General features: G+C 42.9%; 1 protein-coding gene and 1 long non-coding RNA gene across 3 annotated transcripts in view; one reads left to right on the forward strand and one right to left on the reverse strand.

Annotated features, from left to right (window-relative positions):
- LOC124124640 (GRB10-interacting GYF protein 2-like) overlaps positions 1-24,490 on the forward strand; it is a 137,733-nt gene that overhangs the window by 49,686 nt on the left and 63,557 nt on the right. The gene's annotated exons all lie outside the window — the stretch shown is intronic.
- Positions 5,515-11,961, reverse strand: LOC125384224. The gene is made up of 3 exons (XR_007223057.1): positions 11,850-11,961; positions 8,678-8,819; positions 5,515-5,640 (listed from the first exon to the last, which is right to left on the reverse strand). It is a non-coding gene; the product is annotated as an uncharacterized LOC125384224 (long non-coding RNA).

Below are 24,490 nucleotides of genomic sequence, written 5' to 3' on the forward strand. Positions count from 1 at the left end.
AATTGTTATTATTCGTCATCATTTTCATATCGAAACTGGGAAAACGATGTATTAAATTTGGAGCAGTTAAAAACTATCAAGAAACGCCCAAGATAGTCTGACAAGTTGCTACCAAGTTTACATGTTACAATATGATGTGCAGTCCTAGTTTATACATGCAAAAACATAAACCTGACGATGACAAGGTTTGAGTCACTATCAGATTAATAAGGAAGAATGGATGGTTTCTTATCTCTATGAAATATGAACTAATTTACATGATCCGTGATTGTGAAACGGGTGGAAAGAGTATCTGTGATCTGTGAAAAGATGGTGTGTATTACCTGTAAACAGCTATTAGACATAAGCATTCCCTCCCCTCCCCTCTCTTTGTGTTGGATTAGTCTCTCTTGGGGTGCACGCAATGACACTAGACGACCTGTACACAATACAACAGACGGAAGGCCGACAGAAAACATGTTGTTTTGTAATCACAGATCTTGTGAAGAATTGCTGACAGACCATGTTCGTTGTGTCCTGCCCTGTGAAATAACAAACTAACGGTAGTTTACCTGTCCTGTGAAATAACAAACTAACTGTAGTTTACCTGCCCCGTAGACCTAGTGCATTATTTGTCTGTACACTCAATGAATTTTGCCAAAGATACTATACCTTGTAAAGTCCTTTCAAGAGAATTTAATATTGTTATTTACTTGTAGAAAATATTATAGTTTTTCATTTTCTGTTACCCACCCATTCAGGAAATGTCTTGAGTGAGTGAGTGAGTGAGTTTCATGCATTTTTTCATTAAGATCCAGGTCAGAATAGGTCTTCAGAAACCCATGCTTGCCGTAAAAGGCGACTAAGGGTGTCTAATGGGGTCCGGTGGTCAGACTTGCTGACCTGGTTGATGCATGTCATCATAGAGCGTGGATTGGTGTTCATGATGTCAATCACTACATTGTCTGGTCCAGACTCGATTATTTACGGACCACCGACATATAGCTGGAATATTGGCATTAAAACAAACAAACAAACAAACATATTTGTTCACTTTCTTTATTAAAAGCTTTAATTGTCAAGGAATGAGACTCCAATGGACGTCCACAGCATTTTACTTTGGCCTCCTGCCCATTTGTACATTGATTCAGAAGAAAATAGGAAAACTAAATTGGTTTGATCCGACTTTTGTAACTCAGGTTAACAATCGGATCAGATTCCAAAATGGTGCACTGCCATATGCTTACTAGGTCTTTTTTATTCATTGGCAGAACTATTCAGTGAGAACTACCTTAGTGTGAATAGACCCATGAAAAGAAGGAGTGAGTGAGTTAAAAATTAATGTTGCATCAGCATTATTTCAGGCAGATAGCGACCATGAAAAGAAAGAACTAATGAAGGAACAAACACTCACTTACTCTCACTCAATGATTCATTCAGTCAAACACTCTGGTGACTCAATCGATCCTCCTTGTGAACAGAGATTCACATCTATACATGCATTGATTCACTTTCTCACTCCCCATGTTCAACCCCCATCTAACCACACCTCCCCATGTTATACGCCCGACTCCCATGTTATATCCTCCATTCCCCATGTTATATACTCCACTCCCCATGTCATATCCCCACCAACCACACCTCCCCATGTTATACCCCCCACTCCCATGTTATATCCTCCATTTCCCATGTTATATCCCCACCAACCACACCTCCCCGTGTTATACCCCCCACTCCCAATGTTACACCCCCCACTCCCATGTTATATCCTCCACTCCCCATGTTATATACTCCACTCCCCATGTTATATCCCCACCAACCACACCTCCCCATGTTATACCCCCCACTCCCATGTTATATCCTCCATTCCCCATGTTATATACTCCACTCCCCATGTTATATCCTTCATCAACCACATCTCCCCATGTTATACCCCCCACTCCCATGTTATATACTCCACTCCCCATGTTATATACTCCACTCCCCATGTCATATCCCCACCAACCACACCTCCCCATGTTATACCCCCCACTCCCATGTTATATACTCCACTCCCCATGTTATATACTCCACTCCCCATGTCATATCCCCACCAACCACACCTCCCAATGTAATATCCTCCACTCCCATGTTATATCCCCCACTCCCCATGTTATATCCCCACCAACCACACCTCCCCATGTTATACCCCCCACTCCCATGTTATATCCTCCACTCCCCATGTTATATCCCCACCAACCACACCTCCCAATGTAATATCCTCCACTCCCATGTTATATCCTTCATTCCCCATGTTATATCCTCCACTCCCCATGTTCTATCCTTCATCAACCACATCTCCCCATGTTATATCCCCCGCTCCCAATGTTCTGTCCCCCACCAACCACACACCCCTGTTATATCCCCCAATCCCCATGTCATATACCCCACTCCCCATGTCATATACCCCACTCCCCATGTTCTATCCCCCTCTCCCCATGTCATATCCCCCACTCCCTATGTTATATCCCCCACTCCCCATGTTATATCCCCCACTCCCCATGTTATGTCCCCCACTCCCCATGTTATATCCTCCATTCCCCATGTTATATGCCCCACTCCCCATGTCATATACCCCACTCCCCATGTTATGTCCCCCACTCCCCATGTTATATCCCCCGCTCCCCATGTTATATGCCCCACTCCCCATGTCATATACCCCACTCCCCATGTTATGTCCCCCACTCCCCATGTTATATCCTCCACTCCCCATGTTAAAAATGCCCCACTCCCCATGTCATATACCCCACTCCCCATGTTATGTCCCCCACTCCCCATGTTATATCCCCCACTCCCCATGTTATATGCCCCACTCCCCATGTTATGTCCTCTACTCCCCATGTTATATTCCCCACTCCCCATGTCATATCCCCCACTCCCATGTCATATCCCCCACTCCCATGTTATATTCCCCACTCCCCATGTTATGTCCCCTACTCCCCATGTTATATCCCCCGCTCCTCATGTTATATTCCCCACTCCCCATGTTATATCCCCCACTCCCCATGTTATATTCCCCACTCCCCATGTTGTCCCCTTCTCCCCATGCCATATACCACACTCCCGATGTCATATCCCCAACTCCCCATGTCATATCCCCCACTCCCCATGTTATATGCCCCACTCCCCATGTTATATCCTCCACTCTCCATGTTATATCCCCTGCTAACCACACCTCCCCAGGTTATATATATCACTAACATCCACTCACCATGTTATATACCCTACCAACCACACCTCACCATGTTATAGATAAAGACTAGCCAAGTAGACTGTGTCACAATTTGTAAGCATGCATATGTGCTGTTTGTTCTGCTTCTGAGGTTGACATCCCCCCCAAAACAGCTATCCCTAAAGTTTTGGGAAGTGGTCAAGCATCAATTCCAGGACACCTTTCCCTGTTAGCAGTGTTTCCCTTAGACACACAAAAGGGTGCCAAGCTCTTATCTAGGTTCTCTAACCCTAAGACCCTAACAGGGGAGCCCAACCCTTGCCCTGGCTCCCTAACCATAAGACCCTAACAGGGGAGGCCCACCCTTACCCTGGTTCCCTAACCCTAAGACCCTAACAGGGGAGCCGCACCCTTACCCTGACTCCCTAACCCTAAGACCCTAACAGGGGAGCCCAACCCTTGCCCTGGTTCCCCAACCCTAAGACCCTAACAGGGGAGCCCAACCCTTGCCCTGGCTCCCTGACCCTAAGACCCTAACAGGGGAGCCCCACCCTTGCCCTGGCTCCCTGACCCTAAGACCCTAACAGGGGAGCCCCACCCTTGCCCTGGCTCCCTGACCCTAAGACCCTAACAGGGGAGCCCCACCCTTGCCCTGGCTCCCTGACCCTAAGACCCTAACAGGGGAGCCCCACCCTTACCCTGGTTCCCTGACCCTAAGACCCTAACAGGGGAGCCCAACCCTTGCCCTGGTTCCCTAACCCTAAGACCCTAACAGGGGAGCCCCACCCTTGCCCTAGCTCCCTAACACTAAGACCCTAACAGGGGAGCCCAACCCTTGCCCTAGCTCCTTAACCCTAAGACCCTAACAGGGGAGCCCCACCCTTGCCCAGGCTCCCTAACCCTAAGACCCTAACAGGGGAGCCCCACCCTTGCCCTGGTTCCCTAACCCTAAGACCCTAACAGGGGAGCCCAACCCTTGCCCTAGCTCCTTAACCCTAAGACCCTAACAGGGGAGCCCCACCCTTGCCCTGGTTCCCTAACCCTAAGACCCTTACAGGGGAGCCCAACCCTTGCCCTAGCTCCTTAACCCTAAGACCCTAACAGGGGAGCCCCACCCTTGCCCTGGTTCCAATCCTAAGACCCTAACAGGGGAGCCCAACCCTTGCCCTAGCTCCTTAACCCTAAGACCCTAACAGGGGAGCCCCACCCTTGACCTGGTCCCCTAACCCTAAGACCCAACAGGGGAGCCCCACCCTTGCCCTGGTTCCCTAACCCTAAGACCCTAACAGGGGAGCCCAACCCTTGCCCTAGCTCCTTAACCCTAAGACCCTAACAGGGGAGCCCCACCCTTGACCTGGTCCCCTAACCCTAAGACCCAACAGGGGAGCACCACCCTTGCCCTGGCTCCCTAACCCTAAGACCCAACAGGGGAGCACCACCCTTGCCCTGGCTCCCTAACCCTAAGACCCTAACAGGGGAGCCCCACCCTTGCCCTAGTCCCCTAACCCTTAGATCCTAACAGGGGAGTCCCACCCTTGCCCTGGCTCCCTAACCCTAAGACCCAACAGGGGAGCACCACCCTTGCCCTGGCTCCCTAACCCTAAGACCCTAACAGGGAAGCCCCACCCTTGCCCTGGTTCCCTAACCCTAAGACCCTAACAGGGGAGCCCAACCCTTGCTCTGGTTTCCTTACCCTAAGACCCTAACAGGGGAGCCCCACCCTTGCCCTGGTCCCCTAACCCTAAGACCCTAACAGGGGAGTTCCCACCCTTACCCTGGCTCCCTAACCCTAAGACCCTAACAGGGGAGCCCCACCCTTGCCCTGGTCCCCTAACCCTTAGACCCTAACAGGGGAGCACCACCCTTGCCCTGGCTCCCTAACCCTAAGACCCTAACAAGGGGCCCCCACCCTTGCCCTAGTTCCCTAACCCTAAGACCCTAACAGGGGAGCCCCACCCTTACCCTGGCTCCCTAACCCTAAGACCCTAACAAGGGGCCCCCACCCTTGCCCTAGTTCCCTAACCCTAAGACCCTAACAGGGGAGCCCAACTCTTACCCTGGCTCCCTAACCCTAAGACCCTAACAGGGGAGCACCACCCTTGCCCTGGCTCCCTAACCCTAAGACCCAACAGGGGAGTCCCACCCTTACCCTGGTTCCCTAACCCTAAGACCCTAACAAGGGGCCCCCACCCTTGCCCTAGTTCCCTGACCCTAAGACCCTAACAGGGGAGCACCACCCTTGCCCTGGCTCCCTAACCCTAAGACCCAACAGGGGAGTCCCACCCTTACCCTGGTTCCCTAACCCTAAGACCCTAACAAGGGGCCCCCACCCTTGCCCTAGTTCCCTGACCCTAAGACCCTAACAGGGGAGCCCCACCCTTGCGCTGGTCCCCTAACCCTGAGACACCAAAAGTGGTGTGGCGTGGCGGCGGACACCAGGCAGACTGGAACTGAAACAAGAATTTAAAAATTTAGAACTGGACCTGTCATAATCAAGACATCCTTATGATACACAAAATTATCAGTATTGAAAAAGATATTTGTTTGTTTACAATCAATTCGTGTTTGTTTATTAGTATTGACTTTATGACTGAGGTGTTCACACCTGTGTATTAGTGGTGAGGCTCTCTACCCTGTCCCTGTTTACCTCAAACAGTGTATTGTGAAAGTGGGTTGTGGGTGGGGTTTTGGGTGTGTGTGTGTGTGGGTGTGTGTGTGTCGGGGTAACCTTCGTTAACCACACAACAAGTGAAGGCATGTGAGATCAGTGAACAAGTGAAGGCATGTGAGATCAGTGAACAGGTGAACACATGAAGGCATGTGAGATCAGTGAACAAGAGAAGGCATGTGAGATCAGTGAACAGGTGGAGGCATGTGAGATCAGTGAACAGGTGAACAAGTGAAGGCATGTGAGATCAGTGAACAAGAGAAGGCATGTGAGATCAGTGAACCAGAGAAGGCATGTGAGATCAGTGAACAGGTGAACAAGTGAAGGCATTTGAGATCAGTGAACAGGTGAACACCTGAAGGCATGTGAGATCAGTGAACAGGTGAACAAGTGAAGGCATGTGAGATCAGTGAACAGGTGAACACCTGAAGGCATGTGAGATCAGTGAACAGGTGAAGGCATGTGAGATCAGTGAACAGGAGAACAAGTGAAGGCATGTGAGATCAGTGAACAGGAGAACAAGTGAAGGCATGTGAATCAGTGAACAGGTGAACAAGTGAAGGCATGTGAGGTCAGTGAACGGGTGAACAGGTGAAGGCATGTGAGATCAGTGAACAAGTGAAGGCATGTGAGATCAGTGAACAGGTGAACCAGAGAAGGCATGTGAATCAGTGAACAAGAGAAGGCATGTGAGATCAGTGAACAGGTGAACAAGTGAAGGCATGTGAGATCAGTGAACAGGTGAACAAGTGAAGGCATGTGAATCAGTGAACAAGTTAAGGCATGTGAGATCAGTGAACAGGTGAACAAGTGAAGGCCTGTGAATCAGTGAACACCTGAAGGCATGTGAGATCAGTGAACAGGTGAACCAGAGAAGGCATGTGAATCAGTGAACAAGAGAAGGCATGTGAGATCAGTGAACAGGTGAACAAGTGAAGGCATGTGAATCAGTGAACACCTGAAGGCATGTGAGATCAGTGAACAGGTGAAGGCATGTGAGATCAGTGAACAAGAGAAGGCATGTGAGATCAGTGAACAGGTGAAGGCATGTGAGATCAGTGAACAGGTGAACAAGTGAAGGCATGTGAATCAGTGAACAAGAGAAGGCATGTGAGATCAGTGAACAGGTGAACAAGTAAAGGCATGTGAGATCAGTGAACAGGTGAACAAGTGAAGGCATGTGAATCAGTGAACAAGTGAAGGCATGTGAGATCAGTGAACAGGTGAACAAGTGAAGGCATGTGAATCAGTGAACAAGTGAAGGCATGTGAGATCAGTGAACAGGTGAACAAGTGAAGGCATGTGAATCAGTGAACAAGTGAAGGCATGTGAGATCAGTGAACAGGTGAACAAGTGAAGGCATGTGAATCAGTGAACAAGAGAAGGCATGTGAGATCAGTGAACAGGTGAACAAGTGAAGGCATGTGAGATCAGTGAACAGGTGAACAAGTGAAGGCATGTGAGATCAGTGAACAGGTGAACAAGTGAAGGCATGTGAGATCAGTGAACAGGTGAACAAGTGAAGGCATGTGAATCAGTGAACAAGAGAAGGCATGTGAGATCAGTGAACAGGTGAACAAGTGAAGGCATGTGAGATCAGTGAACAGGTGAACAAGTGAAGGCACGTGAATCAGTGAACAAGTGAAGGCATGTGAGATCAGTGAACAGGTGAACAAGTGAAGGCATGTGAATCAGTGAACAAGTGAAGGCATGTGAGATCAGTGAACAGGTGAACAAGTGAAGGCATGTGAATCAGTGAACAAGAGAAGGCATGTGAGATCAGTGAACAGGTGAACAAGTGAAGGCATGTGAGATCAGTGAACAGGTGAACAAGTGAAGGCATGTGAGATCAGTGAACAGGTGAACAAGTGAAGGCATGTGAATCAGTGAACAAGAGAAGGCATGTGAGATCAGTGAACAGGTGAACAAGTGAAGGCATGTGAGATCAGTGAACAGGTGAACAATAGAAGGCATGTGAATCAGTGAACAAGCGAAGGCATGTGAATCAGTGAACAGGTGAACAAGAGAAGGCATGTGAGATCAGTGAACAGGTGAACAAGTGAAGGAATGTCAGATCAGTGGCTGTCAGGTACATGTCTCTACTCAATAGGGGCTGTCAGGTGCATGTCTCTTCTCAACAGGGGCTGTCGGGTGCACTCCTCTACTCAACAGGGGCTGTCAGATGCAAGTCTCTACTCAACAGGGGCTGTCAGGTGCATGTCTCTACTCAACAGGGGCTGTCAGGTGCATGTCTCTATTCAACAGGGGCTGTTAGGTGCATGTCTCTACTGAACAGGGGCTGTCAGGTGCATGTCTCTACTCAACAGGGGCTGTCAGATGCAAGTCTCTTCTCAACAGGGGCTGTCAGGTGCATGTCTCTATTCAACAGGGGCTGTCAGATGCAAGTCTCTTCTCAACAGGGGCTGTCAGGTGCATGTCTCTACTCAACAGGGGCTGTCAGGTGCACCCCTCTACTCAACAGGGGCTGTCAGGTGCTTGTCTCTACTCAACAGGGGCTGTCAGGTGCATGTCTCTACTCAACAGGGGCTGTCAGGTGCATGTCTCTACTCAACAGGGGCTGTCAGGTGCTCGTCTCTACTCAACAGGGGCTGTCAGGTGCATGTCTCTACTCAACAGGGGCTGTCAGGTGCTCGTCTCTACTCAACAGAGGCTGTCAGGTGCATGTCTCTACTCAACAGGGGCTGTCAGGTGCATGTCTCTACTCAACAGGGGCTGTCAGATGCATGTGTCTATTCAACAGGGGCTGTCAGGTGCTTGTCTCTACTCAACATAATAATAAAACCTTGTCTTGTCCCTACCATCAATGTGTCCGGTTGTGTTTGTGTGTCTCTCCTGGCTTAGCCTAAAGACTCTACATTAGCGACTGTGTACTCTGTGCCCAGTTCTCTGTTGTGGGTGGTGGTGATGGTGTGACCAACAGCTGGTGGCAGTGGTCCTCAGCTGCAACAAAATTACTCATTTCAAATTGGATAACAATGATAAACATGATCCTGAATGAAATTCTCCGGATGAACCTGAGCATGCTGAGTGGACGATGTCAAACAAATGAAACAAATCTTCTGAGACCTAAAACAGGGTTCGAAATTAAGCATGAGACTCAAAGAGTACTTGTCATAGCCCTAATGTGAAAAGTTCAAAATTTCAGGAGCTTCCTTGAATCAAATACTATAGCAACAAACCTGAAGGAACCCAGGACCACCTTATTTTCAAACATATAAAAGAACAATTCATTATATTAAGGATTTCTGTTAATTTCAAACCTGCAAAAGATTTTTGCCATTTCTTATGAGAAAGGTACTTTTTATATTTGACTGGCATGAGAAACTTTGTATGATTTAAGGTATCATCTCTCCATGCCGGGCCCTATCTCAGAAAAAGTGTTGTTGTTTTTAATTTTCAAAAAGACATTTGACTGGCATGAACAATCAGTGAAGACATGGGTTACAATTGATCTTCAGCAATCCATGCTTGTCGTAAGAAGCGGCTAATGGGATTGGGTGGTCAGGCTTGCTGACTTGGTTGATGCATGTTGTTGCATCCTACTTGCATAGATCAATTGATTGTCATGATTTTAAAGCACCGGATGTCTGGTCCAGCCTGATTATTTACATATATGCTGTCATATAGCTGGAATACTGCTGAATGTGGCGTTACACAACAAACAACAACAACAACAACAACAACAACAACTGGCATGTACAGCTTTGAGCACCATACCACTGCAACAGCAACAACTGGCATGTACAGCTTTGAGCACCATACCACTGCAACAGCAACAACTGGCATGTACAGCTTTGAGCACCATACCACTGCAACAGCAACAACTGGCATGTACAGCTTTGAGCACCATACCACTGCAACAACAACAACAACTGGCATGTACAGCTTTGAGCACCATACCACTGTAACAACAACAACTGGCATGTACAGCTTTGAGCACCATACCACTGCAGCAACAACAACTGGCATGTACAGCTTTGAGCACCATACCACTGCAACAGCAACAACTGGCATGTACAGCTTTGAGCACAATACCACTGCAGCAACAACAACTGGCATGTACAGCTTTGAGCACCATACCACTGCAACAACAACAACAACTGGCATGTACAGCTTTGAGCACCATACCACTGCAACAACAACAACAACAACTGGCATGCACAGCTTTGAGCACCATACCACTGTAACAACAACAACAACAACTGGCATGTACAGCTTTGAGCACCATACCACTGCAACAACAACAACTGGCATGTACAGCTTTGAGCACCATACCACTGCAACAACAACAACTGGCATGTACAGCTTTGAGCACCATACCACTGCAACAACAACAACAACTGGCATGTACAGCTTTGAGCACCATACCACTGCAACAACAACAACAACTGGCATGTACAGCTTTGAGCACCATACCACTGCAACAACAACAACAACTGGCATGTACAGCTTTGAGCACCATACCACTGCAACAACAACAACTGGCATGTACAGCTTTGAGCACCATACCACTGCAGCAACAACAACAACAACTGGCATGTACAGCTTTGAGCACCATACCACTGCAACAGCAACAACAACAACTGGCATGTACAGCTTTGAGCACCATACCACTGTAACAACAACAACAACAACTGGCATGTACAGCTTTGAGCACCATACCACTGTAACAACAACAACAACAACTGGCATGTACAGCTTTGAGCACCATACCACTGCAACAACAACAACAACTGGCATGTACAGCTTTGAGCACCATACCACTGCAACAACAACAACAACTGGCATGTACAGCTTTGAGCACCATACCACTGCAACAACAACAACAACTGGCATGTACAGCTTTGAGCACCATACCACTGCAACAACAACAACTGGCATGTACAGCTTTGAGCACCATACCACTGCAGCAACAACAACAACAACTGGCATGTACAGCTTTGAGCACCATACCACTGCAACAGCAACAACAACAACTGGCATGTACAGCTTTGAGCACCATACCACTGTAACAACAACAACAACAACTGGCATGTACAGCTTTGAGCACCATACCACTGCAGCTTCCTCAGCCCTGTAGTTTCTTGCAAGGTTTGAAAAAGTTAACTTAATTTAGGTAAAAATCAATTCATAAAAATAAGTTATATTATAATTCCCATTGTTTATTACACATCATAGCAAAGTCTTTCAGCCTGTGGTCTCTGAGGAATTAAGTCTGAAAGTTTTTTAAAGATATTTAACCATTTTTTTATCAAGTGACTAGACTATTTTTTTCATTCTTCAAGCATGAACTGCTCTGAGTCAAAATGTGTTTCTAAACAGAAAATCAAGGTTACTGCTTGCAGTGCCCTGTAGATTACACATAATTGTACTGGTTGGTAGGTTGGTTTGTTGTTTAACCCCGCACTCAGCAACATTCCAGCTAATCGAGTCTGGACCAGACAATCCAGTGATTGATATCATGAACATCGATCCACGCAATTGAGGCAAAGTAACGGTCAAAGCATGCTAGATTCAATTAAATACCATAGTCAGTGGCCACTTCAAATATTTTAAATTATCTGAACAAATAACACACAGGTAATGGCCAACGATTGTGTGGTTGCCATTTAAACCAAACGATACTTTGGCAAGAGAGCTTTTTAACAAACTTTAGGCTGACAATATGAGAGAGATATCATGCGAGTTAGTTTTTAAGAGAAAAGGTAAAAACAATCCAAATTCACACTGGATACACTTACAACGCATCTGTGTATACAAGAATGCTGTTCATTTACAATTAGCGGTCATACTATTAATGAACATTGCTCCATTATTTCCCTTAATTGACACCAAGGAGCACGTCTTGCCTCGACCGCACCCAGCAGTGCCTGTTGGTGCAGTCGAATGCAAGTCTTGCTATATCCGTGGCTACAACTTTATCTATATATGCAAAATATTTTAAAAAGTATTGATAAGGAAAGATACTACCTTATGTATCCACGGGCTGACAAGACATCCCCTGACATATCATATTTTGCTTATAAAACAGCAAACATTGTGGTTATCATTCATAAAAATCGCTTCCTGGCCGCCATTTTGTTCAAGAAAGTTCAAGGTCGTGTTGGATGGTGCTAGACTTACGCTTCGTCTCTGAAAATATAATATTTTAAAAGAAACAGCTCCATTTAATTTAAAAAAGGAGCCCCATTGAGAATGTGAGGAAAATCTAGATTTGCTTCATTTCGGGCTGTTGCATTGCAGAAAGGGCCGGGCGGAAGGGAATAAAATATGGTCCAGGCACTGTGAGACATTGGAGGAACGCCCTCTGACCCACACATACAAATAATGCTAGTTTTGTCATTATCTCTATTTTCATCGTTTTCATTTACAGTTGTATACCATAGATCGAGTTTATACCATAGATCAAGTTGGGGATGCAGTTGCATTATTCCACCAATATGCATTTTCTTTTTAAAATAATGTCAAAAGATATTTTTCGAGTTTATTTTAACTACTATCTGTACCTGTCAGGCTTACACAAATATTAGATTTGGAGTCCGTCTCTTTATAATTATGCCAGTTGCGCAACACACAGAAGGAGACCAGTCTGGTTGAAATCTCCCATATAGTAAATCTAATAGATTTTCACAGACGGTCTGAAACTGGTGACGTCAGAGCTCAAACACATGACGTCATTACCTTTGTGCTTGCATGTTATAAACTTGGCAGTGACTCAGCTATCAATGGTATCAAGTCAAATTTTCAGCTTGGCGTAAAAACCCGTAAGTTTTAAGAAATGTTTACAATCAAAAGGCCAATGTTTCACAGACTCGCTTTGCCGGACTAGCACTAATACCATAATTTTCTTTTAAAGGAAGAATGGATTTGTGTTACAAAACCTTTACCTTTAAGGAAAAGGGTTCTTCATAATGAAGAGAAATTATATACAACGTCACGTGACGTGAATGCGGGCGTGGTCAGACATTCAACAGGCAACAGAATGTGAACTAAAACGTATTGACGCTAAACAGAAAAAGAAAACTAGTTTTTTCACAGCTGTTTAAAATACTTACGGGGATCTTGATATAAATTACTACGGAAGCCTTTTAGGGCCTTAGATTTTTAGATTTTTTTCGATACTATCTTGAAATTTCAAGATACTAAGTTGTAATTTAAAGAAACTAAGTTGAAATTTCAAGATACTATCTTGAAATTTCAACTTATATCTTGAAATTTCAACTTCTATGTCTTGAAATATCAACTAGTATCTTGAAATTTCAACTTAGCATCTTGAAATTTCAAGATAGTATCGAAAAGAATATAAAAAACAAATGGCCCTAAAAGGCTTCCGTAAATTCCACTTCCCAGATGATTTTTGTTTGCTTAACGAAATTGGCAGAGCAACAGGCATGGGGTTATTTCGTCTATCTTTTGCTTAAAAAACCCAACGCCGGACACTTTCTGGATGTTCACCATTTAATCAGCTGTAATGAATGTTTCTTCGCTTCTCTCTCAAGGACCACATAGGGAAAGAAAACCCCGACGTCTTCGCGTTGGCAGTGGTAGGGCCTTATGGCTCGGATATTGCTCGTTAATGGTTATGGCCGTGGACGTATGGGACGTAGACCAAGAATTGGTGTTGCACAGGACGTTGCAGTTAGTGTCCTGTGTTGAAGACCTGAAGGTAGCGACCCTGGGCTGCTGTTGTGATGCGAGCTTCCACGTGTTTCAATGAGATTTGTTAATTATTCATTGATCTTGCGTTTCATTTGGAACTAACTACATAACAAAAGTAAAAGCTTGTTCGTGATTTTTAATGCAAGATAACCATTAGAGCTATATTACAGTATGTAATAAATGTTATATTTGGGATAACACTTTCTTAGTTAAGTACATATTCTAGTTGTCGGACTTTCATTTTTGTGGAAGCCTCGGTGGCTGAGTGGGTTAGGTCACTGACTTTGTGTGCTGGCGATTAGGTGCCTCACTCTGGCAGTGTTGGTTCGAATCCCGGATCCGGATGGAACTCAGCCCCCCAAAAAACTAGAATCTGTACTTTACTAAGAAAGCGTTAACCCCAAACATAACATGTTACATTTGACCACTCTTTAAATGGTATTGTGTGTTCATACATTACAGTCCGGTTCCAAAAAATGACACAAATATTATCAGTGGAGCATTCGAGGTACATACGAGTTCTGTTTCCACTATGACAAACTGATGGTGAAAGATCATGGAACAACCAGACACAATTCTCCTGTACATGACCTAAGATGTTTTATCTTATTTATAAATCGAAATTATTTCAACACTTTCCGTGAATCTTAGGAAACGGACGTAAAATATTTCTGGCTGGCGTATTATTTTGTACTAGAAAATGAGATTCTTAAATCATTGTGATTTATTTAGTGTTTCACTCCCGAGTCTATAGCTGCGAAAGTTCGACCCATTTGAATGTAAAATCAACAATATTTTGTGTGTGAAATGGGGGGAGAGGGTAAACATTAGTACATTTGTCTGTTACACATTCATGAACATGCGAGAAAGCCTTGATCCTGCCCAATAGTAGTATCGCTTGAAAGGGTCTTTCTCCCACGGAAATAAGTGTATCATATACATACTTACCTTAATAATTGCATTATGGCTTCTAAGGATATTTTCCAAGCGTGAATATTTTGTGTCTTTTATTACGCGTCCTTCGTAATTCACCAAATGAGACAATTCTACGCCATTTAAAGCCAAGCTGTGATCCTGCCCAATAGTAGTATCACTTGAAAGGGTCTTTCTCCCACGGAAATAAGTGTATCATATACATACTTACCTTAATAATTGCATTATGGCTTCTAAGGATATATTCCAAGCATGAATATTTTGTGTCTTTTATTACGCGTCTTTCGTAATTCACCAAATGAGACAATTCTACGCCATTTAAAGCCAAGCCGTGATCCTGCCCAATAGTAGTATCACTTGAAAGGGTCTTTCTCCCATGGAAATAAGTGTATCATATACATACTTACCTTAATAATTGCATTATTGCTTCTAAGGATATATTCGAAGCATGATTATTTTGTGTCTTTTATTACGCGTCCTTCGTAATTCACCAAATGAGACAATTCTACGCCATTTCAAGGCAAGCCGTACATAGCGTCTATGCAATAGTAGTATCACTTGAAAGGGTCTTTCTCCCATGGAAATAAGTGTATCATATACATACTTACCTTAATAATTGCATTATGGCTTCTAAGGATATATTCCAAGCATGAATATTTTATGTCTTTTATTACGCGTCCTTCGTAATTCACCATACGAGACAATTCTACGCCATTTCAAGGCAAGCCGTATGCATAGCACCTACGCAATAGTAGTATCACTTGAAAGGGTCTTTCTCCCACGGAAATAAGTGTATCATATACATACTTACCTTAATAATTGCATAATGGCTTCTAAGGATATATTCCAAGCATGAATATTTTGTGTCTTTTATTACGCGTCCTTCGTAATTCACCAAATGAGACAATTCTACGCCATTTAAAGCCAAGCCGTGATCCTGCCCAATAGTAGTATCACTTGAAAGGGTCTTTCTCCCACGGAAATAAGTGTATCATATACATACTTACCTTAATAATTGCATTATGGCTTCTAAGGATATATTCCAAGCATGAATATTTTATGTCTTTTATTACGCGTCCTTCGTAATTCACCATACGAGACAATTCTACGCCATTTCAAGGCAAGCCGTATGCATAGCACCTACGCAATAGTAGTATCACTTGAAAGGGTCTTTCTCCCACGGAAATAAGTGTATCATATACATACTTACCTTAATAATTGCATAATGGCTTCTAAGGATATATTCCAAGCATGAATATTTTGTGTCTTTTATTATGCGTCCTTCGTAATTCACCAAATGAGACAATTCTACGCCATTTCAAGGCAAGCCGTACATAGCATCTACGCAATAGTAGTATCGCTTCAAAGGGTCTTTCTCCCATGGAAATAAGTGTATCATATACATACTTACCTTAATAATTGCATTATGGCTTCTAAGGATATATTCCAAGCATGAATATTTTGTGTCTTTTATTATGCGTCCTTCGTAATTCACCAAATGAGACAATTCTACGCCATTTCAAGGCAAGCCGTACATAGCATCTACGCAATAGTAGTATCACTTCAAAGGGTCTTTCTCCCATGGAAATAAGTGTATCATATACATACTTACCTTAATAATTGCATTATGGCTTCTAAGGATATTTTCCAAGCATGAATATTTTATGTCTTTTATTACGCGTCCTTCGTAATTCACCAAACGAGACAATTCTACGCCATTTAAAGCCAAGCCGTGATCCTGCCCAATAGTAGTATCACTTGAAAGGGTCTTTCTCCCATGGAAATAAGTGTATCATATACATACTTACCTTAATAATAGTATTATGACTTTTAAGGTTATATTCCAAGCATGAATATTTTGTGTGTATTATTCCGGGACCTTCGTAATTCACCAAACGAGACATTTCAAAAGGGAAAGAACAATTAAATGTATCACTTCTCATGTTCAAATGTTCTTTGGCAATAGATACCCATCGGCCACCATCTGCAGAGATAATTTATGATAGACGGCAAGTTATTCAGTTTCTGGGAGCTTTATTATCCTACTAAGGAAAAGTATGTTTTGCACATGAAAACCAGTGACCATGTCAACTTGAGTAAATGGCAACCAGATATTGAACTTTGTATAAACAGACCGATCAAAAATTTTATGGAGCAGAAATTCTGTCAAGTGTGTGAGATCGATTCCTCACATGGATTTTAATGTATCAAATGTATTCCTTTATCAAACTATTTCATAGTGTATTCATACATAGGTTTGAAATAGGGTACGCGGGTAATCGTACGATTCAGGTAGATCCATCACTCGAGTGAGCTAGTCCTCGAGTACTTGGGGGAGTTATCTCCCTTGGCGCACATGAGTTTTCGCTATGGATGACAACGTCACGTATGGACGTAATGGTCAATCTTATATTGCAAAAATCATCATAAGTACGCCATCAATAAGCCGGAGTATTATCTAATGTGCAAACTAAACCACATACAGTCACAATGTACCAAACCGACTGTAAGCCCTAAGGTACCCTATTTCCTCTATTTGGCGTCCACGCGCCTAGGAGTTTCATGCGTCTATTAGTTTCATGCATGCAGTTGACACCGCCTGTATTAGAGACGGGCGTGTTTCAGAGGCCCGCATCATTTCTGTTCATTGCTGACACAGTGGCAATTCACTACCAGTTGCCCCCTTGATTTTAGCAAATATTTGCCCCCCCCCCCCCCCCAAAGTAAAAAGATGTTAACTACGGCCTTGCTACCTCACCGAATCCCAAATTCTACAGTCATACAACGCCTACATTTGTAGGAAACGGTCATTATAAATCACCCACATATCACAGTATTTGAGACCAGGGCCCACGTGCATAGAACAATGTTATTTACAATCGATCCTTGGCGCTACAGTCAAGTTTACAATCACCCTACAACTGTCCTATTCCACTTGCATAGAACAATGTTAATTACAATCGATCCTTGGCGCTACAGTCAAGTTTACAATCACCCTACAACTGTCCTATTCCACTTGCATAGAACAATGTTAATTACAATCGATCCTTGGCGCTACAGTCAAGTTTACAATCACCCTACAACTGTCCTATTCCACTTGCATAGAACAATGTTAATTACAATCGATCCTTGGCGCTACAGTCAAGTTTACAATCACCCTACAACTGTCCTATTCCACTTGCATAGAACAATGTTAATTACAATCGATCCTTGGCGCTACAGTCAAGTTTACAATCACCCTACAACTGTCCTATTCCACTTGCACAAACTGATCTTAGCAGCTTGAATTTAAAATAGCAATGTTAGCTAAGATCAAAATCTTCAACAGTGGAGGTACAAATATCCTTTCAATACAGTTGTGTTGTCTGCAAACGCGCATGGCTTGTTGCACATACTAATAGTCGAGCTGGTTACCACACACAGAACACCTATACTTTCTTCCCTTGTCAGTTGTTGAAGGAAAGGTGTCCCTCAATCCCCGTACAGTGACTCAATCAAACCAATAAACATAATGTAGGCTTATACTTGATGTCCATGCATTATGAAGAAACAAAGAGTTCTAGAAAGTGTGATGAGATTTACTCTCGGCAGCAGGTTTACCAGCTGACATTTGGACCAGCTGCACTTCACGTGGACATATCACTGTAACATGCCACTGAACGACACAGAGGAACTTTGTCACGTGATCACTTTTCAAAATGTCGGCATAAACATTTCAGCAAAGTAGATATTTTACTTCATACATAGCTGAATTTTTTACACGGTTTTGTCTCACATAGCAGGAAATTGCGTTTTTGGAAGTTCATACATCTATTTAATTATATTCATCCTCTTGGCCAGTCTGATTCAAATTCCTTCCTTCACTGTATATAGGAGGCCACTGACTTCTTAGACATGCATATATGTCTCCAGTTACAAAAGTTCCCCCAAAGTGTATATTAATATTCAATAATTAAATTATTCATCTTAGTGCTTCAGTCATTCCTCTAATCAAATTCACAGAGACTACGCAGTTTCTCTCCGAAATAAAAAGAGACATTGTTTCACTGTTTAAAGTGAAACTGATTTAAGTAGACCATTTACCACAGTTATAAACTCCCTAAATCAAAACAAAACTTAAAAAAACGTGTCACTATAAGTGAAATAACAACTGCTCCGACTGTAGTCCTAATAGCGAGGCCCCCATTATAACATATGCGATGTATAGGAACCGCCAGACATCACTTTGAAACAGTGTTGCCTGATCAACTTCATGGCTGTGTTTGGGGCTCTTCCTGTGTGTTTATAAGTTTGCGTACCGAGTTTGCCCAAACAATGCCATGTGCTATAGTGTGAGATTTATACACCAGGTGCATAATGATTCCTGGGAGTTGATTAACCTAACAGAATCGTTCTCCATGCCTACTGTGTCTAACACTAAGACCCATATTGAAATCTTTATTTCAGTTTTAAAAGTGCCCATGCTTATACTCCGATAAATCTGAGCGTGACTACACTCCGATCCCGACCGTGAAGATCTAGGATAGAATTGGTCTTCAGCAACCCAAGTCTGGGGTAAAAGGCGACTATACTTGTCGCAAGAGGCTCCAAAAACCGGTTGGCAAACAGTGTGTTGAGACGTTATGCCTATTCGCTGATTATTCTTGAGAAATGTATAGATATGAATGATTTGAAATGTTGAAAATGTGTTAAGTCAAGGTACGTCCTTGTCACTGCTTGAAACATAACAAGATCAAACCAAGATCACGTGAACGTGCATGTGTGTTGTTGACACTGCTAGATGAGGGGCAGAAGCCAAAGTCTTTTTCATGAATAAATATCTGTTCTGTTCTGTTCTGTTCTGATCAAACAAAATTCATACACTTGGTTCAAACTTAGTGATATACTCTGTGAGTATTTTCCCAGGCAGATCTCTGATATTTATATTTATTTGAATACAGAATTCACCCCATACTAAATTTTACATAGTGGGTCCCTGGTGTACCAGTTAGATATAACTATTTATTGCAATGCAGGAGTTTTGTCTTATAAATAAATAACCCAGTGAATCAATCTTTAAAAATTCTTATTCAAATACCCGAAATAAAAATAAAGGAAACAAGAAATATCTAAGAAACAAGAAATGCTTTGCTTTAGGCCTAATCAAGTTACTGACAATATTTACATCAGGAATTGGCTGTGAGGCCTATTTGGGCGACAGCATTTATGGTTTGCGAACAGCATTTTCCCTTTCCCATGTATACAATGTTGTAGGGTACAGTCTCCAAATGAAAACACAATATGGAGATCGGAGTTTGTTTATTTGTTGTCTAACGCCTTTGTTTATTTGTTGTCTAACGCCGCATTCAGCAATATTCAAGCTATATGACGGCGTTCTGTAAATAATCGAGTCTGGACCACACAATCCAGTGATTGATATCATGAGCATCCATCCACGCAATTGGATTCGATGACATGCATCAACTAAGTCTGCAAAGTCGCCTTTTACGGCAAGCATGGGTTGCTGAAGACCTATTCTACCCCGGATCTTCACGGGTCTAATAACCCGTGATAACAAGTGTGTTTGTCTTTGGAGAGTGCGTGTGACCAAATAACAGTTATAGATGGATGTTCAATGTTATAACTGCTGGCAGCCCGTCTGGGTTCCGGGTTATAACAGATCCTCGGTAACCCATGCTTGTCGTAAGCGGATCGGGTGGTCAGACTCAGTGACTTGGTTGAATGCATACCCATGAATCTCAGTTGCGTAAACAGATGATCGCGGTGTCAATCACTGGAATGTCTGATCCAGATTCGATTTGTCATACAGATGGAATATTACTAAGTGCGGTGTTAACCAACAAGAAAACCACCATGAAATAACTATAACAAGACAGTATGTGTCTACTGCAGAGAGGCACGCACACCAACGAATGTATTAATTATTTACTTTTCTTTATAGATAAACGTTTTTATTATTTGTGAGTCTCATTTCACTAAAAATAGATTGTGCTGTCCTTGTGTCTTAATCTAGTTATCATGCAGGTTAAAATGTCGTGTGTTCAGGACATTTCACCTCACCTCACCTCACCTCACCTTACCTCACCTCACCTCACTAATATTCCAGCTATATGACGGCGGTCTGTAAATAATCGAGTCTGAACCAGACAATCCAGTGATTGACATCATGCGCCTCGATCCACGCAATTGGGATACGATGACATGCATCAACCAAGTCAGCGGCGTGGGTCGTAAAACTAGTAACATCAATCACTGGATCGCCTTGTACAGATGCGATTATTTGCAGATGGTGCGTATTGGCTGTAAGTTTGCAGATTTTGTTAAACTAGCTGAGGTGTTCTGGGCCTAATTCAATAAAATCTACTAATCCTAAATTTGTAGGTTTGACCATATTTTAAATATTTCATTTAGCCTTACTGAAAGTTCAATAGAATTTTTTCAAAAACTAAACAAGATTTTTTCATTTTAAAGTATGGTCGAACTGAATGTACAGGCGCGTTGCTGGGGTGTGGTAGATGTGGATTAGAATTTAAAGTTTGAAAGCCTTCACAAATTTGAGTGCCAGAGTATTAATATATATATGGCGATTATGTGGACAAGCAAGAGTATTCTTTTCCATTTCTCTGGCTGGCTGTAATATCTTCAGACGACTTGTGTGTATATATTGCAATTGTGTCAGTTTCAACGACGTGAATTTCGCGCAGCACGTGCGCTACTGTCGCTCCGACTCACAGCGGACGAGAAGTCTATGGTAAAGCCGCCTTGGCCAGGTTATAAAACTTGGACAGACTGTAGACAGGTGCGTGAGACTGTGAGAGACAGATTGGAAAGTTTGACAAGCAATACACGAATTTGATCGCCAGGGGCTGTAGAGTGACACAGAAGTTAGGGTGTCCTGTGAAATTTCAGAATTTGAATGTACCGAGATACTATTTCCTTCACTCTACACCTACATCATGGGAAATGGCAGCTTAAGAATATAACAACTTTGTACAAGCATGTTCTTTAATTATACCGTGGTTAATGAATATGTAAAAATCATAACACATAATGTAGCTCAAACTGTAAACGGTCTTGGAATGTTATGTGTAATCATGTTCACGAAAGCTGTTACAACAAGAGTCATCAGAAGATGACAAATCCCCCAGGCCCCCACAATTTCGAAAGTACAAATCATGTGACTGTTATTTTAAGACCAACTTGATGAGTGAGTGAGTTTAGTTTTAAGCCGCTTTTAGCACTATTCCAGGAATATCACGGCGGGTGACTCCAGAAATGGGCTTCACACATTATACCCATGTCGGGAATCGAACCCGGGTCTTCTGCATGACCAGCGAAAGCTTCAAGCATTAGGCTATCCCACCCCCCAACTTGATGAGAGAATTTCTATCTAATCTGTCTGTCCTTATACAAGAGTAGGTATTGAGCTATTAAAACAATACAATGGAATTGGGATTCGGAACTTTATATTTCTATGCCGGGTACACACCAGTATGAACAGTGTCAAAATCAAACTTGTTGCCATAGAAACACCAAAAATATTAATTCTAATCACGCTCAAGTAGCAAAATGCACCATTTGACAACCTGGTCTCTAGCTGTGTGTGCAAAGTGTCATGAAAGATTACCTACGAACACCACCATGAACCGAGTCAAATTCAAACTTGCTGCCATAGAAACGGGAAATATATAATTGTTTTTACATTCCTAAATAGAAAAAGGCATCATTTCAGTCATTGGTCAATACATGTAACAAGTTTGGATAAAAAAAAATGTTATATAGTTTTTTTTAGTTCTTCCCGGGAAACGATACCTTCCTCCGTCTCAGCTAAGTCTAAATTATTTCCATGGAAACAGTTGTAAATAAAAAAATTTAAAATCCCCAAATAGCAGTACAGATTTATAAGATTTACAGACCATTTTGTATACTACTGTATACTAGCTGTGGAACAGTATGTTTCAGAAGTTCATCAATATTGTTCACAAAGGGAGTGTTACAATGTATTTCTTGCCTCCACAGCCAATCTAAGATTATTATATCTAAACCTACATATAACTTGTTTATTAAATACTGGAATTTCAGAAGGAACATTTCCACTTTAAGCATCAAGCATTAATTTGGACCCGTGAAGATCTTGGATAGAATGGATCTTCAACCCATCCTTGCCCTAAAAGGCGACTAACGGGATCGGGTGGTCAGGCTCGGTGACTTGTTTGATGCATGTCATCGCATCCCAATTGCGTGGATCGATGCTCATGATGTCAATCACTGGATTGTCTGGTCCAGACTCGATTATTTACAGACCGCCGTCATATAGCTGGAATAATGCTGAGTGCGGCGTTAAACAACAAACAAACAAAGAAACAAAGAAACAAGCATTGATTTGAATTGTCCATATGATTTACATTTGGAGGATACGTCAGAAGCATTATGCCAGTCTTGGCGAAGACAGTTATAATCTCTGTTAAATAGGTACATAAACATTTTTACGATACCAATATCCTGATCCAACCACACCACACCAAATCCATGGTGTCACTAACAGACAGGAAGATTTCTAAAATCGTTACACCACTGTCCGAGTGATGTAGTCATGGTGATTGTACGACTGCTTCTCCCTCTTTTAAGGGTTTTCCGAAAACCCCTGGATTCCTTTCTTGAATTTATTAACACAGTTCTTTGTTGCCCCCCTAAACAGCTTCTTGGAAACATTGTGCAGCCTCCCGTAAGTATCAAAGCTAGTACCGGTAGCTCTATGAGCCCTCAGGGCTGCAGATTTCTTCTGTTTTAGACACAGTCCCACCCATCTTCCCGAGGCAAGACCATCCACCCTCTAGCCACTCATCTGTTTTTATTGTTTCCAATTTGATGCACAAACAACTGGAACAATGGTTATAGTCAGCCCTTTCAAGAATTTAAAAATCACAAAATTTTGGAATAAATCAGTAGAGGCAAGCATATAGTCAACCACACTGGATCTGTTATGTGTGACACAAGTTGCCCAGAAAATAATGGAACAGTCTTCCAGTTAAAGCAGGGCGGTGGAATAGCCAAGTTGTCAAAGTTGACTCCACTGAAAGTATCACAAACGCAATAAACACCATTTAACGACCATCATGTTATATATTTACTTAGTTTCTGGTAGGGGAGAGTCGTTTATTAAAAAAAAGGGGAGGGGTATGGCCACTCCTGAACCAACGCACGCACGCACGCACGCACGCACGCACAGCACAGCACAGCACAGCACAGCACAGCAGAGCACACCGGCTACCCTGCTTATAATTGTCACAGAGGCGCCTACAAGTGGTCAGGCTCGCTGACCTGCTTGATGCATGTCATTGTACCTCAATATTGCGTGGATGGATGCTCATCATATCAATCACTGGATTGTCTGGTCCAGAATCGAGTATTTACATACAGACCGCCCTCATATAGTTTAATATTGCTGAGTGAATTTTGAGACAATACAAACAAACCATGAACCTACTCACCATAAAAGTAAAGTTGTGTTTTTATTGAAGTAACATAGAGTGATGTATATATCCACAGTAGTGTTGTTTTTCGTGTGTGTACGGTAATGTTGACCCTGGTGAATCAGGAAGTATTGGGAGATGTCTCACCTAATATGATAACAGCTGGGTAATAAAAATAATGTTCATTACTCCAGATTACATTATCTGTTGGCCTTTCATTCAAATATGTCTCCAAAGAGTGCACTCTGTGTTTGCATATTGCATCATTAACATATATGAGGCTATATTCTTAAGTTTTATCGTCTCTAAACTTCGTCATGAGAACCTCAACCAAACACCTGCCTGTGCGCGTCTGACTGCCTTACTGACTGACTGTCTGACTGCCTTACTGACTGCCTTACTGACTGCCTGTCTGACTACAGGACCATGTAACTAATAATAATAATAACAAACTCGCGGGAGGGCCTCGTCTGCGAGTTTTGTTGCGACTTTGTTTATTAAATATGTTAATGAAATAAAAGCATTTGGATTATTTGTTGTTGACTT

The sequence above is a fragment of the Haliotis rufescens genome, unplaced genomic scaffold, assembly GCF_023055435.1.
Source record: "Haliotis rufescens isolate VD_foot unplaced genomic scaffold, xgHalRufe1.0.p SCAF_29, whole genome shotgun sequence".
NCBI classification, from domain to species: Eukaryota; Metazoa; Mollusca; class Gastropoda; order Lepetellida; family Haliotidae; genus Haliotis; species Haliotis rufescens.